Consider the following 20,120-nt stretch of genomic DNA (forward strand, 5'->3'; position numbering starts at 1 on the left):
GGTCTGTTTTCCCCAACTAGACTCTATACAATTGACTCTTGAGTAGCACAAGGGGTAGGGGCACCAACCCCTCCCCGCCACAGTCTAAAATCCACATATAACTTTTGACTCCCCCAGAACTTAACTACTAATAGACGACTGTTTACAGGAAGCCTTACCAAAAACATAAACAGTTGACTAACACATATATTGTGTTATATGTATTATGTACTATATTCTTACAATAAAGTAAGCTAGAGAAAAGAAAATGTTATTAAGGAAATCATGTACAGTATTGTACTGTAAAAAATCCACATGTAAGTATACCCATGTGGCTCAAACCTGTGTTGTTCAAGGATCACCTGTAGTTCTTGATGGTTGAGATTCTCTCTAGCACCTAGGGTAGCATCTGAGACAGCAAAGAATTTCAGAAAATATTGAGTGAGTGCGTGAATGAACGAGCACCAACAGCTAAGCAAGTAGTGTGCTGTTAGAATTACTCTCAAACAGGGATACCTGGGTGGCTCCGTCGGTTAAGCATCTTCCTTTGGCTTAGGTCATAATCCCACAGTCCTGGGATCGAGCCCCAAGTCAGGCTCCCTATCCAGTGGGGAGTCTACTTCTCCTTCTCCCTCTCCCTCTGCACCTCCTACTTGTGCTCTCTCTCTCTCTCTCTAATAAATAAAATCTTAAAAAAAAAAAAAGAATTACTCTCAAGTAATAGGAAATGAATTTAGAAAACAGAATAGAAGCCGGGGGCAGGAATCAGAGGGACGAGCTCAGACTGTTCCTCATAGCTCAAATGATCACAATGGTTTCTGGCTTTTAAAGAGCTGGACATGGACCTATCAGCTCTCGCCAGGTAATTCCCAGTCTTCTCTGTCAATTCCAGAAGCAAGGAGAATGGACTGTAGCACCAGGAAAAATGAGCACAGATAACACTTGGTGAGGAAACAGCAGCTGCTGTCCCTGTGTATCACAGGCAAGGACAGTTTCCCAGTTGGGTACAGCAACCCATGAAGCAGGAGAAACTGCAGAGCAGAAATCATACAGTACAAAAAAAAAAAAAAAATGGAGGGCATCACAAGGTAGAGTGAGATAAAGGAATAGTGTGGGAGGACAGGAAAGAGCGTGAGTAAAAATATGTAGAGAGGGCAGTAAATCTCTGAAAGAAACAGTAATAACTGGGACTGTTCTACAGATGGTAGTGCCCTGTAGCTCAGGCCTCGTGATACTGATCCCATTCTTCTCTTGTGACTCCCTCTGTGCACACTTAGGGCATCTTTTGGGACTTTGGATTCTCTTGGCAATGAGTCAGCATGATGATGGCCAGGGTCTTATGGTTGGAGATCCTTTTCTGGAATATCTTCTGGCTTTGTCAGCTGCAGTTCAGATTTCACCTTGCGTGAGCCCTTACACTGGGAACAGTGGGTGGCTACCTAACTGTCTGGAGCCATGAACATTCAGTCTTCCTGGACCTTGATGTTGTCCTTGTAGCTGTTCTTTTCCTTGAAGAGTTGAGTGAAGCCGCAGTACTGCCCCATTGAATGAACATGCCATCAGCCATGTGACTATATATTCTAAAACGCTACTCAAATGTTAATGATTATTATTGGCATAGATAAAATCTATTATTCAAAACATTACATTACAAAGCTGTATGTTTCAAGTGTCTTAAATTATCGGAGGAAGGAGATACCATTTCTACCTGGAATGATCACACAAAAATGCCAGGGATTAGAGGGAAATAATTTTGTGTCTGTCCCACAAGCTAACCCCTGAGCAAGCCAACATTTATCATAAATTCTATTGGTGAATCTAGTATCTCAAAAACCAGTTCTATTTGAAAGAGAGTTTCTTTTTCCAGCGGAAGAAATGAATTGCTAGTCTGAAATGAGAAAGGTGTTTAATCAGTTCTTAATGTCTTTCTATTTTTCAATACAGATTAGAAATCCTGAAAAAACCTATGTGGAATGATGCAGTGTAACATAATAATGGGGAATAGTTACCCAGAGGATATTTCTCATTTGATTTTCCTTCTCTGTCTGGAGGTTTATGTGACTTTAAAATTTTTCACATAGCCTTTTCTTTAAAACCTATTGAAGTATAAGGGAAAAGTGAATGTTTATTAGGCATGTTAATGAGTGAATGAATAGTTTTCTATACGTGCTCTGTTGTAGTTCCATTAAATGAAAGCACTAAAACAAATTAGGGCATTGCTTAACATGTATATTAATAGATTCAAACCTATTAAAATACAAAAAGTCAATTAGCAAATTGAGACTTATAGCAATGCCTTAAAGGTGATTGTAAAAACTTTGTAATTTTTTCCCCCAAATAATTCAACTTCTCTAACTTGGAAAGTTCTTAAAAATACAGAATGTGATCATGAAGAATTTAGCAAAGCCAGTGCTCTCATTTACTAAAATTGTTGGCCTACATCTAGCTCCTTGTAATTTTAGACATTGAATGGAATCCAGAGTTTAGATTTTATTTATTTTTAAGGGTAGCAGCTTACATGATAGACTTCGGCATTTTCATACAGTCCTTTCCTCCATGGAATTTCCAAATCATTACAGGTAATTTTGCTCTTCTATTCTTCCCATTCTAATCGATTTTATTACCTATGGATATTTCAATTCCATAGTTCACTTAAGCTTTTCTTGCTTCGATCAATTAAAATATACTTGTGTTAAACATCTTTCTTTGCAGAGGCATTGTCCAAGCTGTTCTTCAAGACGAATCAGTAGAGCCTAAAGGTGGTTTGTTAAAAGATCAGCTCCAACAAGGACTGATTTGTAACTCTTTAAAGATCTCAGAGGATGAAGAATCAAGAGAGGCAGCACCTAAAAATCTGAATCTAGATACTTTGGTTTTCAAACCACTTTGCTTCTTTTTATAATTGAGAGGGTTGTTTAAATTCAAAATATTTGATCTTTTATAAGGCATTATAATTATTTTGATACATTTCAAGCATGCAGAAAAATATAGAGAAAAAAACCCAAACACCTGTGTATCTCTTGCCAATCCCATTCTCTCCTGTCCTCCGCATTGCAACATTTGGTGCTTATTTTTCCCAATACTCTTTTTATACTTTATATTTATGGACCTATAAACAACATGGTATTGTTTTGCATATTTAAGCTTTATTTAAATATCAGTACATAAAATTTAAATATAGCGATATCACACTATTATTGTTTTTTCTGCTGAATCTAATGTTTTTGAGATTTATCCTTATTGACACATGCAGCTCTAGTTCACTTATTTTAATTTCTTTACCGTATGCTATACAGAAGAATGGACATTTATGTTGTTTCCAGTTTTTATTCTTACAAACTCCGGCACGAGCCTATATATATAGAGAGAGAGAGTCTGTGTGTGTATATATATTTGTGTGTCTATACATGCACACACACACACACACACACACACACACATACAGTGAGCCTGTATATGTATCCCCTATACACATGCTGCAAGAGTTTCTCAAAGCTTATAGGAGTGAAATGGATAAAACACAGCCTAAGCACAAATCTTCAGCTTTACCAAACCCTAATGTTGCAATTTGCATTCCTCCCTGCAGGATACCAGAGTGCATATTGCTCTGCTATCTCGGTGCTCTCTGACCATAAGGTTTTGCTTCTCTTTTGACCATGAAGTGATATCTCATTGATTTGATTTGCATCTATCTGTGTGAGCTTGAACATTTGCAAATTCGCTTTATATGTTTTTCAAAAATATTCAGTGAAAGGGCACTCATTAAAAAATTGGAAAAAGAAAATTCAGGAAGAAAAAGATTACTTATGGCTTCATTGTTTATGGATATCTACTACTTGCATTTTCTATCTTCATACAATTCCTCACTATCTCATTTCTTTTTGAATATTGTTATTCATAGTTATGACTGTACATCATATATTGATTTTAAACAGAATTAATTCATGTTCTAGATGGAAGATAAGTTAGAAAATATTTGTTTCTGGGTGAATTATTAGTCTGCACCATAAAAAAAAAATGACATATGCCATTCAATAGGTTTCAGATATGCCAAAAAAAAGTTTCTCAAGTACTGTGACAGTGTTGATTACTTTTAACAACTTGGCTTTTATGAAAGGAAGAAAAGAATGTTTTGATTAGTCTAGCTTCATGTTCGGTATTGTTATTTAAAGAATATTACCAAGAATGGAATAATGAACACCACCTATTGTATGAAATAATCATTAAAATTGCAAAACATTCTGTTTGAACTGTGAGCATGAATGCAGTTTAAGAAACTCATTTCCTGTGACGGGGAGTGAAACAGAGCCAGAAGAAAAGCTGCAGGAATGGTGCAAAGTCCAGTGGCCCCCTGCACAAAACACTATGGGATTTTTTCCTTTGAGATTTAAACCCAGTGAAGGTGGATTCACCAGTCCAGTCTTATCTGAGCCCTGAGTTGTAAATGTGTTTCTGTTCAAGACTGACTGTAGTAAATCTTAAAGACCATTCGTAAACATGAGTGCAGAAATGTGGTACGTCCTGAGCCTTAGCAGAGCTTGGTTTTAACCCCTCTGTTGCTTTACTACACCAATAGCGATGGCGCTGACATGTCACTAAGTTCTTTTCTTATTCACAAAGTTCTGTCAACATTATGCTTTCGTCCTTTGAATTTAATGTCCCAGGAGAGCCAAACCCAGACAACACATTTCATTGTTGTGATTTTTTTTTTATTATGTTATGTTAGTCACCATACAGTACATCATTAGTTTTTGTTGTAGTGTTCCATGGTTCATTGTTTACGTATAACACCCAGTGCTGCACGCAATATGTACCCTCCTTAATACCCTGTTTTCCTATTTCTCTCTCTCTTTCCTTGTCTCTCTCCTGTTCTCCCATCCCTCCTCTTCCCTTTGTCTTTCTTCTTCTTCTTCTCCTCCTCTTCCTCTTTCTTCTTCTCCTCCTCTTTCTTCTTCTCCTTCAAGATTCTTCTCCTCCTCCTCCGTCACCTCCTCCTCCTTCTCCTTCTCCCCCTTCTCCTCCTCCTCCTCCTCCTCCTCCTCCTCCTTCTCCTCCTCCTCCTCCTCCTCCTCCTCCTCCTCCTCCTCCTCCTCCTCCTCCTCCTCCTCCTCCTCCTCCTCCTCCTCCTCCTCCTCCTCCTCTTTCTTCTTCTCCTCCTCTTCCTCTTTCTTCTTCTCCTTCAAGATTCTTCTCCTCCTCCTCCATCGCCTCCTCCTCCTTCTCCTCCTCCTCCTCCTCCTCCTCCTCCTCCTCCTCCTCCTTCTTCTTCTTCTTCTCCTCCTCTTCCTCTTTCTTCTTCTCCTCCTCTTCCTCTTTCTTCTTCTCCTTCAAGATTCTTCTCCTCCTCCTCCGTCACCTCCTCCTCCTCCTCCTCCTCCTCCTTCTTCTTCTTCCTTTCTTTGTCCTTTCAAGATACATATATGTCACTACATATATGTCACTTTCTGGGTTCCTTGGCTGGAATGAAATTTGTGATTATATGCATAGTAAGAACTTTAAGGAAATTTCTTGAATCAAAGACTTAGTTCCATTTTCTTGTATTATGACTTCTACTTCAGTTATTGCACCTTCCCCAGGGATGACTGTAAGCCACAGGTTAGACATATATTTTCTGCTCTCCATACTTCTGGTGGTTTTCTTGTTTTAATATCTTCAGCTTTTCTTCTGAATTCTGGGAGAACTTTCCACGTGCTCCCGTTTTTTTAGTGCATTTTCTGAAATGTAAATTTCTGCCCTCCAATGTGGATTTTAATTCTGGTTTTGCATTTTGTAGTCATTTTAATACACTCGAATTCATTCCTTATTTCATACATCTCCATTTTATTACATTCTGTTGTTTTTAATTTCAGCCTATTCTGCTTTCTGTGCACTAGTGAGAATGGTAAAGAAACTTCTAAAATTTACTCGTGGTAACTGGAAATTATTTTCAGTGATTTGCCTCTCCCTCATTTCTTGTAGACTAGGCTGTCTTTCCCTTCTTTGACAAGGACTTATCAAAATGTTGTTGCTTTTCTGTTTTGCCTTTTTTCCTATTTTCTAATATTTAATGATAGAAACGTGTGTCAGAATATAACTTAGTCCTGGTTTAATCAGTCAACATAAAATGCCTTTCACTATGATTAGATTTTGTGGGATTGAGATAAACAGTATTGATCAGCTGGAGATTATAACAAGGAATTTAAGAATACTGTAGTTACGCATGTGAGTCTTTTGCCTCTATGTGTATGAGTGTTTGCTTAAAAAAGGGAAAAAAGATGTATTTTGGGTTATATGCAGATTTATACTTTAAATAATATTTAGTCATACACAGAAGACATTAATTTTTACTATCATTTCTCTAAAAAGATACACAATGCCATAAATAGATTCATCTTGATTTCTCTTAGTAATGTTCTTTTTTAAAGAATGTTAGTTCATTATTTTCTCTGAACTTTGTAGTAATATATTTCCCATTTATGTTTCTAACAAATACATGATTTTCTGCTTGAAGGAGAAAGCTGTCAGCTGAATGAATACCTTTAGACATTTTTTGTGCTCGTGGATATTCACATCACATGTTTTATGTTAAAATTAAGTAGTTGGAGCAATAGATGTTATTTAACTAGGGTATACTTTCTTATAGTTTTGATATAATTTGAGTTTTATATGCTTGTTTATATTCTGACTTCATCCTGAAATAGTGTTTTTTATTCTTTTTTTTTTTTTAATGTTTCCAGGTTGTTTTGCAAAGATGGCAACCAATTACAACCTAATAAAATCACAACTCTATGAAGTATTTACAAAAGAGCAGAACACACATAAAGGCAGAGATAGATCACCTTGGGTAACACTCTGTCAAGTAGAAGCTATAGTTAATATTTTATTAAAACCAATTTGCATGAAGACGTTTATTTTCAAAACAATAGCTAGCATTTACTTTCATTATGGCACGATGAAAAATTTTCAGTAGTAAGGGAAGACTGAAGGAATTCTTGTCCTATGTCCTTTCTGTGAAAGAAAGAAGTCGCAGGTGTTTGCCTAGATGTACAGGTAAAATCAAACATCTTTCCATTTCCCAATGCCTGATTTTTTAAGGATGCAGTCATAGGTTCAAACAGGCTCTGTTACTGGGAACTCAAGCACACCCTTTTATGAGTGTGCATTTATTTGAAGAAAAATAAGCTTTAAATGTGGAAGTGAGGTAACCTTTGAAGGAAGTGATACTACCTTCAGATTCACAGTACGAGAATGAAATCTGAGCTATATCAGAAGATGGAAAAAAATTCGGAGATAAATAAAATCTCAAGCCAGAGGCTCTAAAAAGGAGCATAGTTTAAGAGGGAGTCAAAGATCTAAAAATGGAAAACTTGACCATATAACCTTAAATCTTCTTAATGAAAAAGAAAGGGAGACCTATAAAATTATAAAAATTATAAAATACCCTTCAATTTTGGAATGGATGAATAAATGATGGTATGTCCACAAAATGAAATACTGTTCAGCAATATAAAGCAATGAACCACTGACATGCACAAAATGGGCGAATCTCAAATACACTATGCTAAGTAAAAGAAACTGGACTACATATTATATCATTCTGTTTATAAAATATTCTGGAAAAAGTAAAGCTATAGGAAAAGTGATTGCCAGGGGCAAGAGAGATTTTATTACAAAGGAGCAAAAAGGAATTTTGCGGGGGTAATGGGAATATTCTATATCTGGATTATGGCAGAAATGAGCTCACTCTCTGCATTTAACACTATTTACAGAAATGTCCAATAAAATGGTTTTTATGCCTCAAATTTAAAAATGGAAAATACGTGGCTTCAAAGGGTATTCAAATTAACAAAAAAGCCAATAAAAATGAAAGAATATATCAATTTGTATTTGTAGGCTAGGTATAAAAATAGAGTTAAGAGCGTGTGTGTGTGTGTGTGTGTGTGTGTGTGTGTGTAATCATTTAAAAAGTCATTTCTAGTAACATTGAGTATGTTCTAAGACTTATTAGTCTATCTAAACCCTGGAAGGACAGATCTACGGAATCTTATCAGTGATTGTGAGAAAGAGGTATTCTAGTATTAGAAACTAAAGTAGACTTTACTGGCATGAAGTTTCCGAGAAGGACAATTGACTCGGCATTGATAGGATTTTAGTTTTGACATGACCCAGCTGGGAAATTCTGGTAGAAGTTGGAATACATGAAAAGAAAGGCTTTCTAAATCTCAGAAAGTGTGAATGCTGCATTCCCAGCTGTGCTGTGTTGCCTGTGATGTGTGTCTCCAAAGCCTGTTGCCTTTCCACAGTGGTCCAGTTGTAGTTTGATTTGAGTATAAATAAGGCTTTTCGGATGATCCAAACAATTTGTACTGATGTGGTTAAAATATAGAAAAGTCATGGTCCTATACTCTATTTATTTACCTCCTGGACTGCTGGTACCTATTAGACCTAAGAAATCACTGTTGCTGTCCTAAGCATCTAAAAACACAGTGCTGCTTTTAAACATGCTGAAAGTAAGCAAAGGAAAAATTTAATAATATATATTTTATTCTCTCCTCCCCTCTGCAACGTATTTGTGCATATACTTTTTTTTCTCACAGATCTTTCAGTAAGCAGGCATAATTCATCGATTGCTTGAAAAGGTGTCTTTCATGTAAATTTCCCCTGACTTTTGGGTTTCTGAGTAAGTACTTAAATATTTTTGATAGTGTTGTGGGATCTGAAAGCCCTGTGGGACTTTCCAGAGACTATTGAGTAATCCTGAAGACTAGCTAAAATGGGGCAGAGCATTTCATTGCATTTTTATCTCTACTTAGATGACTTCCCTCCACTTTCTTCAGAATTGAAAGTCAAAACAGCCAAACTTCTGATGCAGGAGGGTAAAATGGTAACTATGACCTCTTTTCTATCTCTGCCTTTCATTACCCTTCACCTTTTTTTTTTTTTTAAAAGATTTTATTTATTTATTTGACAGAGATAGAGACAGCCAGTGAGAGAGGGAACACAAGCAGGGGGAGTGGGAGAGGAAGAAGCAGTCTCATAGCGGAGGAGCCCGATGTGGGGCTCGATCCCAGAACGCCGGGATCACGCCCTGAGCTGAAGGCAGACGCTTTAACCGCTGTGCCACCCAGGCGCCCCTGCCCTTCACCTTTTGATCTTAAAGTATACCTTTTAGTAATTCCCTTTCCCACTTTTTGAAAGGATTTTAAAAAATTATAGTTTCTATTATTGATTTTGTTTAGGAAAATAAACATTCTTATGCTTGCCGTTAGGGCAAGCAATTTCTGGAAAGCAATTTAGCAAAATATTTTTTAAAAATTATAGAATTCATACATTTCCTTGGACTCAAAAATTCTACTTCTAGAAAATTAGCTTAAGAAAATAACCCTAGGTTATTCTAAAATATCTTTCTAAAATAGAAAGTCAGTATGGAGCTATTTGTGATAATTAAATGCCAGTTGTGTAAGGTGTGGTGTTTTATCTCAGATATTACCCCTTTTTGGTCCAGATAAATAGAAGTTACTCTAAAAGGCTGTAGAATTGTAGATGAATTTTGAAAAATAAAGAAGTCTTATGTTGACTGTTCTATCATTAAGTAGATAAAATATGGATTAGAAAATTCTTCTGGCCAGATTTACTTTTAAGATTTCTATATTGAAATTCTCCTATCTTTACCTTAAAAATCAATATGATTTCATAAGCATTACTAGAGTTCTTAGAGTAACTATCCGAAATCTCACCTACTTAGCAATATTTTTTGGACCCTTTATTCTCATTGAGAAGGCAGAGATTATACTAATCTATTTTGCTCCCATGTCTTATTGTATTCTGCCAGTTTGGAAATTTAGAACCCTTCTAAACCAAGACTTTTGGATAAGTTATTTCAGACTTTCAGTTTCGTTCCCAGGAAGAACTTTCACAGTGGAAATAACGGATCATTTGATGTAAAGTTGCAAGGCAAGCAAAGCAAATAAAAAACTTACTTAAATGAAGATGTAGGTTACACTTTATTGCACTGAGGAAATGAGTTGTCATTAATTGCAGTCCATAGACAAAGGCACTTTCTTATCACAAAGGTGTTCATTGTCACTTCAATAAGTTGTAGACTTGATTCCCAATGCCCTCTGTAGGAATCATACTTCTTGACCTCAGAAAGCCACCAGCTTACAATACAATACGTACTCACAATGAGAATGGTATCAGTGGCCTTCTTTGGAAGAAAACAACTTTGGCTAGTGCTAGTCACTAAAATTTCCATAGAATATTTTCGTGACTAGACCACAGATTTCGACAGAGTCTGAGTCTTAATTCATTAATATCGACAATCACAGTCTAAATCTGGTAAGCCCAAATTGACAGATGAAGTTAAAACTATGCCTTGGTTTCCCCAGGAGCAATGCAATCCCTCAGGTGCCTGAGAATTCGGGAGTCCTGGCCAAGAAGGATTGTTTGGCAGCTTTAGCAAAATGAGTGTTTTCCCCCTAGGCGGGTTGCTGCTAGTTTTCAGCTATGAGTTTGAACCATGAGATGAGTGGCAAATTGCACGTTGATGCAATGGTTTGACTTTAAAGCTTCAGTTTCTACTAGCAAAGGAAGTCCTGGCAAATGACACAGTCTTGGAGGCGGGGGTGGGAAGTGGATTTGGAGGGTTGAAAGGCATCTGGCAAAACCCCAGTCAGTGGAACCTCAAGCAAATATGTTAGTAAAGTTAGAAGTTTCGACCTAACTTTAGTCTGCAATGTTACAGCATATCACATGTGGCAGCATATTACATGTGACAGATAGTGTGTAAAGACCTGGACGGCAGTGCTACAGAATCTCCCTGTTCCATTTATTTGGGTGAAGTGGACGATTTGAACGTCGAACTTCAGGAAAAAATAATCACAGCTAAAGCCTACATGCACAAAAAGAGAGCTACCCGGTCTTGCAACAACACTTACACAATGGTTTTGTTGTTGTTGTTTTTAGATTTTATTTATTTGTCAGAGAGAGATAGAGAGAGAGATTGAGCACAAGCAGGGGGAGGAGCAGAGGGAGAAGCAGGCTCCCCACTGAGCAAGCAGCCCGATGTGGGACTCGATCCCAGCACCCTGGGATCATGACCCGAGCCAAAGGCAGATGCTTAACTGACTGAGCCACCCAGGCGTCCCTACCCGATGTTTGTTTCCTTTATTTGCGGGTTTGTTAATCCTTTGAGTATTCTATTTTCGGTATTTCCCATGTGTAAATGCTCTGTTCCCCCTCCCCAAATTAAATCATCCCAGCTCCTTTAATTGAGATGCATAATTTGAAACAAATTGATGATTCTCAACGTTGAAATCAAAGTCAATCTTGTACATTTTGAATTAGCCAGACAGGCGTCTTCACCCACAAGCTGCTTGATCTTCAGCCAGTATTTTTCAGCCCAGACATTTGTCTCTGTCGCCTACAAAATGGGAGCAGTATGATCGGGCCTCTGTTCTTCACGCAATGTGAAGATCAATTATGTCAGGTCTATGAACACTGGGAAGTACAGCACAAAGGCTATGTGTTAACATTGACAAGTGCTGCAGAGTTTTCCTTTGAAAACACGTTTGAAACCCATAGCTGGCATGCCCCCGACATGAGCGAGTGTGAACCCCACGCCTTGACAGTGATTCCAGGTGGCGTGCCATGGCGAGAGCTCAGATTGGAGAGTCAGAGATTGTCCGGGCTACTCCGTAGATGTGAGCCCAAGAGTCCTTCATTCAGGCATCGAGTTTCAGCTGGTGATGGATTCATAGGAGCACAATTGTGCTATATTTAGGACTGTCCAGTGTCAATCCTACCTACCTAATCACTGATTAGAGAGACTGGGATTTCATAAGCGAAGTACATTCAGAACATATCCTGCTGCCTGGAGAGGCTACTTGGGATAAAGGCCAAGCAGTTCCAGAGAGAGTCTTTGACAATGTTAAAATTGGTGACTCACAGGCATTCTTAAAACTCTAATTAGGAAAAAAACTACCAACAATAATTTCTCAGGATTTATTTTTGACAAGACTTCGGTCCATGTATGTGGCTGCTGCTGTTTTGTGTCATTTTTGTCTGTAGCGGCTTTGGCCGATTCTTTCTGTGACATTGTGTTTGCTTAAGTCCACGCACGAAGTTCTTACTTGATGTCGGGCACTATGTTAGGTGCTGGGAACACAGCAAAGGAGACAGACATGATCCCTGCCACTAATGAAAATCACTCAGATAAAATACAAAATGTAACACTGTCGCTGTTGAGACCTATGAAGGCGCAGTGCATCGGGCCACGAGGACTTCCCTATCAAAGAGAACGTCACTACAAGAGGCTGCAACTTCTCTCGCTTTACTCTGGGATCTAAGTGTTCCATATTCATGGACACTCTGCACGTGACATATAATGAGGTATTAACAACTAACAACTAACCTCTAACATGGAATTCAGAAAGTGTTCATCTCTGCAGAAAGGCCTTCCCTGATGTCCTAAACCCTTTAGCCTCTTTTTATTTTATTTTATTTTATTTTATTTTATTTTATTTTATTTTATTTTATTTTATTTTATTTTATTTTATTTTATTTTATTTTATTTTATTTTATTTTATTTTATTTTATTTTATTTTATTTTATTTTATTTTATTTTATTTTATTTTATTTTATTTTATTTTATTTTATTTTATTTTATTTTATTTTATTTTATTTTATTTTATTTTATTTTATTTTATTTTATTTTATTTTATTTTATTTTATTTTATTTTATTTTATTTTATTTTATTTTATTTTATTTTATTTTATTTTATTTTATTTTATTTTATTTTATTTTATTTTATTTTATTTTATTTTATTTTATTTTATTTTATTTTATTTTATTATTTGACAGAGAGAGAGAGAGCACACATGCAGGCGGCGCAGTCGAAGGAGAGGGAGAAACAAGCTCTCCACTGAGCAGGGAGCCCGATGCAGGACTCAATCCCAGGCCCCGCTGAAGGCCGATGCTTAACCGACTAAGTCATCCAGGCGCCCCTCTTTAGCCTCTTTTATTACCTTCGCCCTGAATGTATCCTCTTCATGGTGACTCCTGAAGGGTCTAGGCCCAAATTGCATCTCCATCTGCTGTGTTCCTGTCTTGTCACACCTTGTTGCCATCTCTAGTCACTAGCATCCCCGAGTAACTGAAATCCCTTCGCTTTGAAAATCAGGTTTTCTAAATAGAGACTCCCGAGTGATACATTCCTTTCTTCAGGGGCCTGCCGTTGCCCGAGACACCCTGCATCTCGGCCCATCTGTGACACTCCCATAACGTGTTCTCTGTGGATGGTCTAGGAGCAGACTCATGTTTTCACATGTAAAGCTGTGATTACTGCCTCTAAGTCTTGCTTGTAGACTCAGATGTCCAGCCTGCGGCCTCATTAGAAGGGTCCTGACATCCCCTGCACTGTGGTGTGGAGCTACGAATCCAGACCTGGTTGTCACAGTTACTTCCTGAAGGAAGAGTGAGTGCCGCCAGTGGATGGTCAGAAACAGTTTGGATGGCCACCTTTAGGAGTGAGGCGGTACTTGAGTTCATCCTTAACAACAGATTGAGTTGAAATGGGCAGAGAAAAAGAAAAAAGGATGAAGTCCTTTTCTGGTTGAAAAAATCATGGGAGCATAAATGTCAATGGGAAAATGCCCAAGCTGTACTGGAAAACAGTGAAGAGGCTTGTGGGACCTGTTTGGTTCTTGACACATTTACTGTGCGCCAACCACGTGCTAAGCTCCCACGAGATGTTGGGAATTAGAAGGTAACTAAGAGCCTCTGCTCTTCAGAAGCTGACAGGGAAGTCAGGCATTGTATCTGAAAGGAGAAAGGGGACCATATTATGGTTCTTTCAAATACTGAAATATGTTCAGACCCTGTTCTTTCTGTAAAAATACATTTCGGATGTAGCTCTGGATAATTTAAATAAAAAATATAAAAACATTTTTTTCTCTAGATGTTGGTGAATTTATATCTCATCTTACTGCCTTACCTAGAATGGGGTCTGTGGAAGATACTCGCTTGAGTCACAATAGTCACTTTATGCTTAATTACTTTATGTATATATATTTTTTCTCTATAAAGCGTGAAATAACCCAGTAGAAAGACCTACATTTTATGCAGATGAAGCATTCTAAACTTTTTTCATGAAGTTCTGTCATTAGAAAACTTTAGTTATGTAAGCATAAGTTTTGATGAGGAGGTTAATGTAATGGAAAATTAACAATAGAATAAAAACACATTTTACTATCTAATTAGCATTTAATTAGGAACAAATTTTCATTTCCACTATTAAAAAAATGTTGATTGCTGAGAACATGTATGCTCTTTTAAAAAAATCCTTCTCTTTTGTCTCTGTTTCTCGTACCCCCATATACAAATACCTAATTTCACACATAGAAACACATTTTTGTCTTTATTCTTCCTTCAAAATAAGCCCCCCAAATTCCCTTATTTAGGCATTTAACAATTATTACAGACTTATTTTTCTTTTAAATGCTTTGTTTTTCAGAACCATTTTTGGTATAATAGCAACTTCTTTTAAAAATTTTGTTTGATTGTTAAGCACATTGTAGTTCTAATTTTTAAAAGACTGTACATTTCAGGGATCAGAAAAGACAAGGCTGAAAATGGTGCTTATTTTCAAGTCCACAAAGGGTGTTAATGTGCTTTCTCTATTACTGCCTCTATAGATTAGAAAATATCAAGTGGTAGACTCTGTAACATGGGTAGAGATGACCTGTATCTCCTTTGGCACAGATTCCCCGCTAGGAACTCTTAACATGGGTCATCTCCAACATGGCACAGATTCCCCGCTAGGAACCTTGACATGATTATCGCCATGGCTGGCAATTTCATTGTATAGATGAAAGTAATGAGACTCAGGTAGGCTCATCGGAGTAGAGCTGGGACTTGAATCTGCACAGACCTCCCTGCCATTCAATCTTACTGTCTGAGGGAGTTAACTGTATTTAGGAAACATTTTCTGGCAGCTAAGCTTGTTAAGTAGTAAAATGGATCGACAAAGGAGTTTGGCAACGAGTATGTTAACATGATTTTAAAACATGATAAAATGTCTTTGTTTGAAATGGCTTACATAGGCTTTTGCCTGAAGAATGAGAAATAGACAACATGGCCTTTGATATGAGCGAGGATGTCGTGCGAAGATTTTTAAGTGAATACATACTTTGCACTTTCAAAGGGTAAATGCACTCACTCTCATGCCTCAGGAGAATAACCGGGACTACCGCTTGTCTCTAGACTTCTCTTTTGCCATAAGTCTAGCTGTTGCTATTCCTCCTGGCTGCCGCTTTCCTATAACGAGCTTTCCATCTCTTTCTCCTGTGAGATAACAATGCGAGTATGGGCTAGAGCATTCCAGGGATAGCAACATCTTCTGGCTTATCAAGACAAATCCAGCGGGTGATGCCCCAGTTGCCAGCAAGCTTCATCAGCACCCAAGTCCCTAAGGCCCCCATCGCTGAGCATGTGCCTGTGTCAGGGCCTTGAGGGAGGGGACAGTGAGCAGGGCTGAGTAGCCCCATGCTGGTCTCAGGGAAGCCTTGTCACAAGAAACAGGTGGGAAAGGCAGTCTGAAATCTGTGAGGTAAGCAACTTCCATTTTCAACCCCTGAGTTTCCCAACTTGAGTAATTTCTGTTTAACATTCAAGGGAGATAAAGTGAGAGCAAAACAAAGGGAAAGCTCCCTCAATTATTTTAAAACATTATAAAAGCCTGGGTTTTCACAATCCACGGCTGCTACTAAAAATGTGGGCACTTAAAGCAGATCACAATAGGTGAGCTCAATCAAACGTTCATGTGTGAAATATAAGCTCGGTTGTAAGCCATTTTGAAGAAGTATAATGCCAATAAAGAGCAAATGGTAATGGATTTTTTTTCCCTCTGAGGCACAGATGGGGACTTTATAATTTACTTCTTATGGGGCCTATTGAAAAAATCCCATTGTGGTCTACTTTCGAGAATCCCTGTTTTTAAAAATATCAATTACTTGGTTTTGCAATTAAAAACATAAATTAACCATGCTTTACTCATATTATTTTTTCTAGAATCATAAAGGTGAATAAAGTACTATTTCCATATTTATCCAAGACCCTTTATTACTTCTGAATGTTTGGAACTTTAATTAGTTTGCTTTTTCTTCCCTTTGGCATTGATAATTTTTCCTGTAGTCAAAATTTTTACCTACTTCTTTATATGAGGACCTTTAAGAATACCAAGAATCAGTTTTCTTCCCCATTCACCAAGAAATTTTTATGTTTCCAATCAAATTCAAGCTAAAATTTTACTCTTTGCCTAAAGCTTCCATCATGCATGAAACCACTTGATACGAGGATGCCCTTTAACTGTTTCCTTCACTACCCCCAGGAGTCAAACATCTAATCCTTTGGGTTAAAAAGTACTGTTTCATTAGGATGGTGCTTTCTTTAAATTAAAGGGGAAATTTTTTATAAATTAAATAAAACATGGAAATAAGGTTTTGTTTAGCAACGTGAGGCATGTCATTTCCCTTTGCTGGGCCCAAAGTAGATAAAATGGCCAGTCATGTAAATAGTTGGATTAAACGGATTTACTCTAGCCTGTGGCTCTGATAGATGGGATGGGGAGACTTTGGTCTGCAGCCAGGACTAGAGCCCAGTTCTTCTGACTCCTAGCTTAGTGCTCTTTCCAGTATATGATAGCTGGTTTAATATTAATATCAACATATACATATTCATGAGTTTCCTTCTAGACGTGAACATAGAATTTTTACCCATCTGCATGTGCAGGTTGACCTTTCTCTCTTCTTCCTTCTGGTTAAACTCCATCAATCCTAAGCTAAGAAGTTGTTTGTTTAGGGAGGACAAGGGGGTCTGTGACCACTCTTTGCCCCCAACAGTGAAGGATTGCTATCGATCTCTTGGGATTGCACTGCATTCAGATGTGAGCTGGCACCTTGTCTAGTATTTTGAGCATGAATCATCCAAAGATTCAGGGATTTTAGATGATTTTTTTTTATTTTAAGGATTTGATATAGACAAGGAAACCAAAATAATATAAATAGCTTTCACTAAATAGTCATAGTCATAGATACAGAGACTCCAGAATACCACGAGACTTTAGAGCTTAGAGCCTACAGATTTCAAAGGATGACTGAGTCAGGGGTAACAAGTAGGGTTACAGTGGGACCTCCTAAATCAAGGATAAATCTATAACATATCATTGTAGTTGGTTGTAAGAGATCTTTTAGATATTATAAGTGCAATTACTGCATGGAACATCTGTTTGACAGGGTTTTGTATAAAGGAGGTACCTAATGTGTATGTGCTGAATTTCATCTTGGAAGCCTCCATTTGTTGAAAGTCTCATTACCCATGGGATGCAAGGATCTTTTAGGAGGTATATATGGCATAACATAAATTTAGAATCAGAACACTGAGAACCTTATCAGTTTCCTAGAGGCATAAATTTTCCCCAAATAGTGCCCCCCCGACATAGATTATCATTTTCGTCATCGTCATCATCATCATCATCATCATCATTATCATGGGCATCTCTACCATCATCCTTTTCTTCTATTGAGCACTTTGTGCCAAACTTTCTGCAGACATTATCTCATTTAAATCTCAACCATGACTCTGAAGAGTATAACTTGCTTCATTTCACAGATGAGGACATCGAAGTGTAAGGTGCTTATTATTATTTCCATTTTACATACTATAAACTGAGTCTCAGAGACATTAGGGTATTTACTTAAGTCACTCAGATAGTAAAGAACACAGCCAGAATCCAAATAACCAGGTCCTTCTTAAGTTCCACTCCCATCAATTCTGCACAACTTCACAGTTACCATGGACAGAGGGAATTTTTTAATTTTTGTTTTAGTTTGCATGCATAAAATTCACTTGTTTTTATTATAGTTCTATGAGTTTTGACAAATGCATAGTGTCCTAAAACTATAACCACAATCAATATACAGAATAGTTCCATTATCCCTCCAGATTCCCTATGCTATTCCTTTGTAGTCAAACCCTCTCCTACTCCTAATCTCTGGAAACTACTGATATGTTCTCTGTCTTTATACCTTTGCCTTTTCCAGAATGACATATAAATGGAATCTCCAATACATGGCCTTTTTGGTCTGGCTTCTTTCACTTAGCATAATGCATTTGAGATTCACACAGCTTGCTGTGTGTATCAACATGGATAAACCGGATTTGTACATCTACCATAGTTTATCCATTCGGCAGTTTAGGAACGCCTCCACCTAGGACTAGTGGTCACCAGCCTATCGGCTAGTGAGCCTCGGTTCTCATCGACACGATCTCTCCTACATCAGCTTGGGTTCATTCACATGGAGTCCTCCGTGTTCCAAATCTGTGGATGGGATAATATCTGTGCACTGGCCCTTGCTTGCATTAAGCATTTCCCATCCTCTGCTGACATCTAATTTGCTACTATTCTGTGGACCAAGGAAAGTCACTTGGCCAAGCCCCAGGGTTGTGGTGTGGAGAAAGAGACGCCACTTTTTGAAAGGATATGTGACAGTCACATTTCAAGTTGCATAAAATCAGGTAACTTGCTTATTACTCATTTCAAATTTCAGTTGACTCATCTTTAAAGTAGTTAGAATAACACCCACCTCATAGGATTGTTTCAAAAATTAAAATTAATTTTTTCATTTTAGATGAAAAGCTCCTAATAAAGCCCCACCACTGATAATCAGTAGGTGTGATTATCCCTGGGTTATCCGGCAAGGTTATTGTTAGGCAAAAAACACTAGGATATAAAGGACATGATCTCTTCCAACAAAGAATGCTGGTTTCTGATTGTTCTACCACCTCAGTGTTATTTTGCATTAGTTATTTGATTTATATCTAATTTTTAAAATAAGTGGTAAATATGAATAATAAAAATAATAAATGAATGAATTTATAATATGATAACTCTTGCTCTCTGACTTAATGTGGCTATTGGGGAACAAGTTAAAAGCAAAATTTATTTTGTATATTAAGATACACAGTATAATTCCAATGGTTGATATGGTAAGGCAACACGATGTAGTTGAAAACCCGTTGGATGGTCTTAGAAGACCAGAGTTTGAACCCCAGCTCTGCCATTTACTGAGTTGCCTCATGAGAGTTACTTAAACTTGGTGTGTCTCAGTTCTCTCGTCTGTAAAATGTGACTTTTAAAACTACTGTCATTCACTTCACATGTTATTGTGAGGATCAAGTGAAATAGTGCACTTGGGAACTCCAAATCAATACATGAGAAAGAGGAACAGAGACAGTAAACCATGCATCCCGTGTACATGATAACAGATTACACTTCGCAAGATTTGGGATGTCACAAAAGGTCATATTGCTTATAGTAAAGTTTTCTATTCATTGATACGATCATCTTTATAGATGGTCACAAGTCCCCACCTAGGCCAGGCCAGGCAGATAACGTCATTGAACTGAGTGGAAAACAACAGAAATGGTAGATTCTGTAGTAAATGGAGGAGTTCTTGTCCCATCGAACAGGCAGTCATTGACCACTATTTACTTCTAGATGAATGTTGCCACATGCGACCCTGGGCCGCATGCTGTAAGAGCCCTTGTCATTTTTCAATAAAGCTGGTATATTACATTTATTTAATTGTCTGCTGAGGCAAATGTCCCAAACATGGAGCCGATCAAATACAAGTGTGCTTATGGTGCATTCCCCATGCAGGCTGCCATTTACCATCTCTGATTGAGTCCATCACTATCGATCAAATACAAGTGTGCTTATGGTGCATTCCCCATGCAGGCTGCCATTTACCATCTCTGATTGAGTCCGTCACTATCAGCTTAGTTCTGCAGCCTTTATTAAACCTACCATGTGAAACGATTCATCTTACCTTCAACAATTTGGTGCTTACGTTCAGAAAGAACCCTTTATTTTATGGAGTACACGTGTGAATAAATGGATCATATTTGCACATTCTCACCTCTGTTCCTCTTAAGGATAATCTTACTCCAGTTAGTAGGAGGAAAATGCAAAAGCCCGTCTGTTGTGATAATACTCGTCCCATTTGGCACATGTCTTGGTGCTGTGATAGCACTTTGGGAAAGTCACTTACCCACCATCTTTATTGATCTAATGAAGGCATTGAGCTAGATTAAATCTGCAGTA

Source organism: Ursus maritimus, unplaced genomic scaffold (assembly GCF_017311325.1).
Source record: "Ursus maritimus isolate PB19 unplaced genomic scaffold, ASM1731132v1 scaffold_9, whole genome shotgun sequence".
NCBI lineage: Eukaryota > Metazoa > Chordata > Mammalia > Carnivora > Ursidae > Ursus > Ursus maritimus.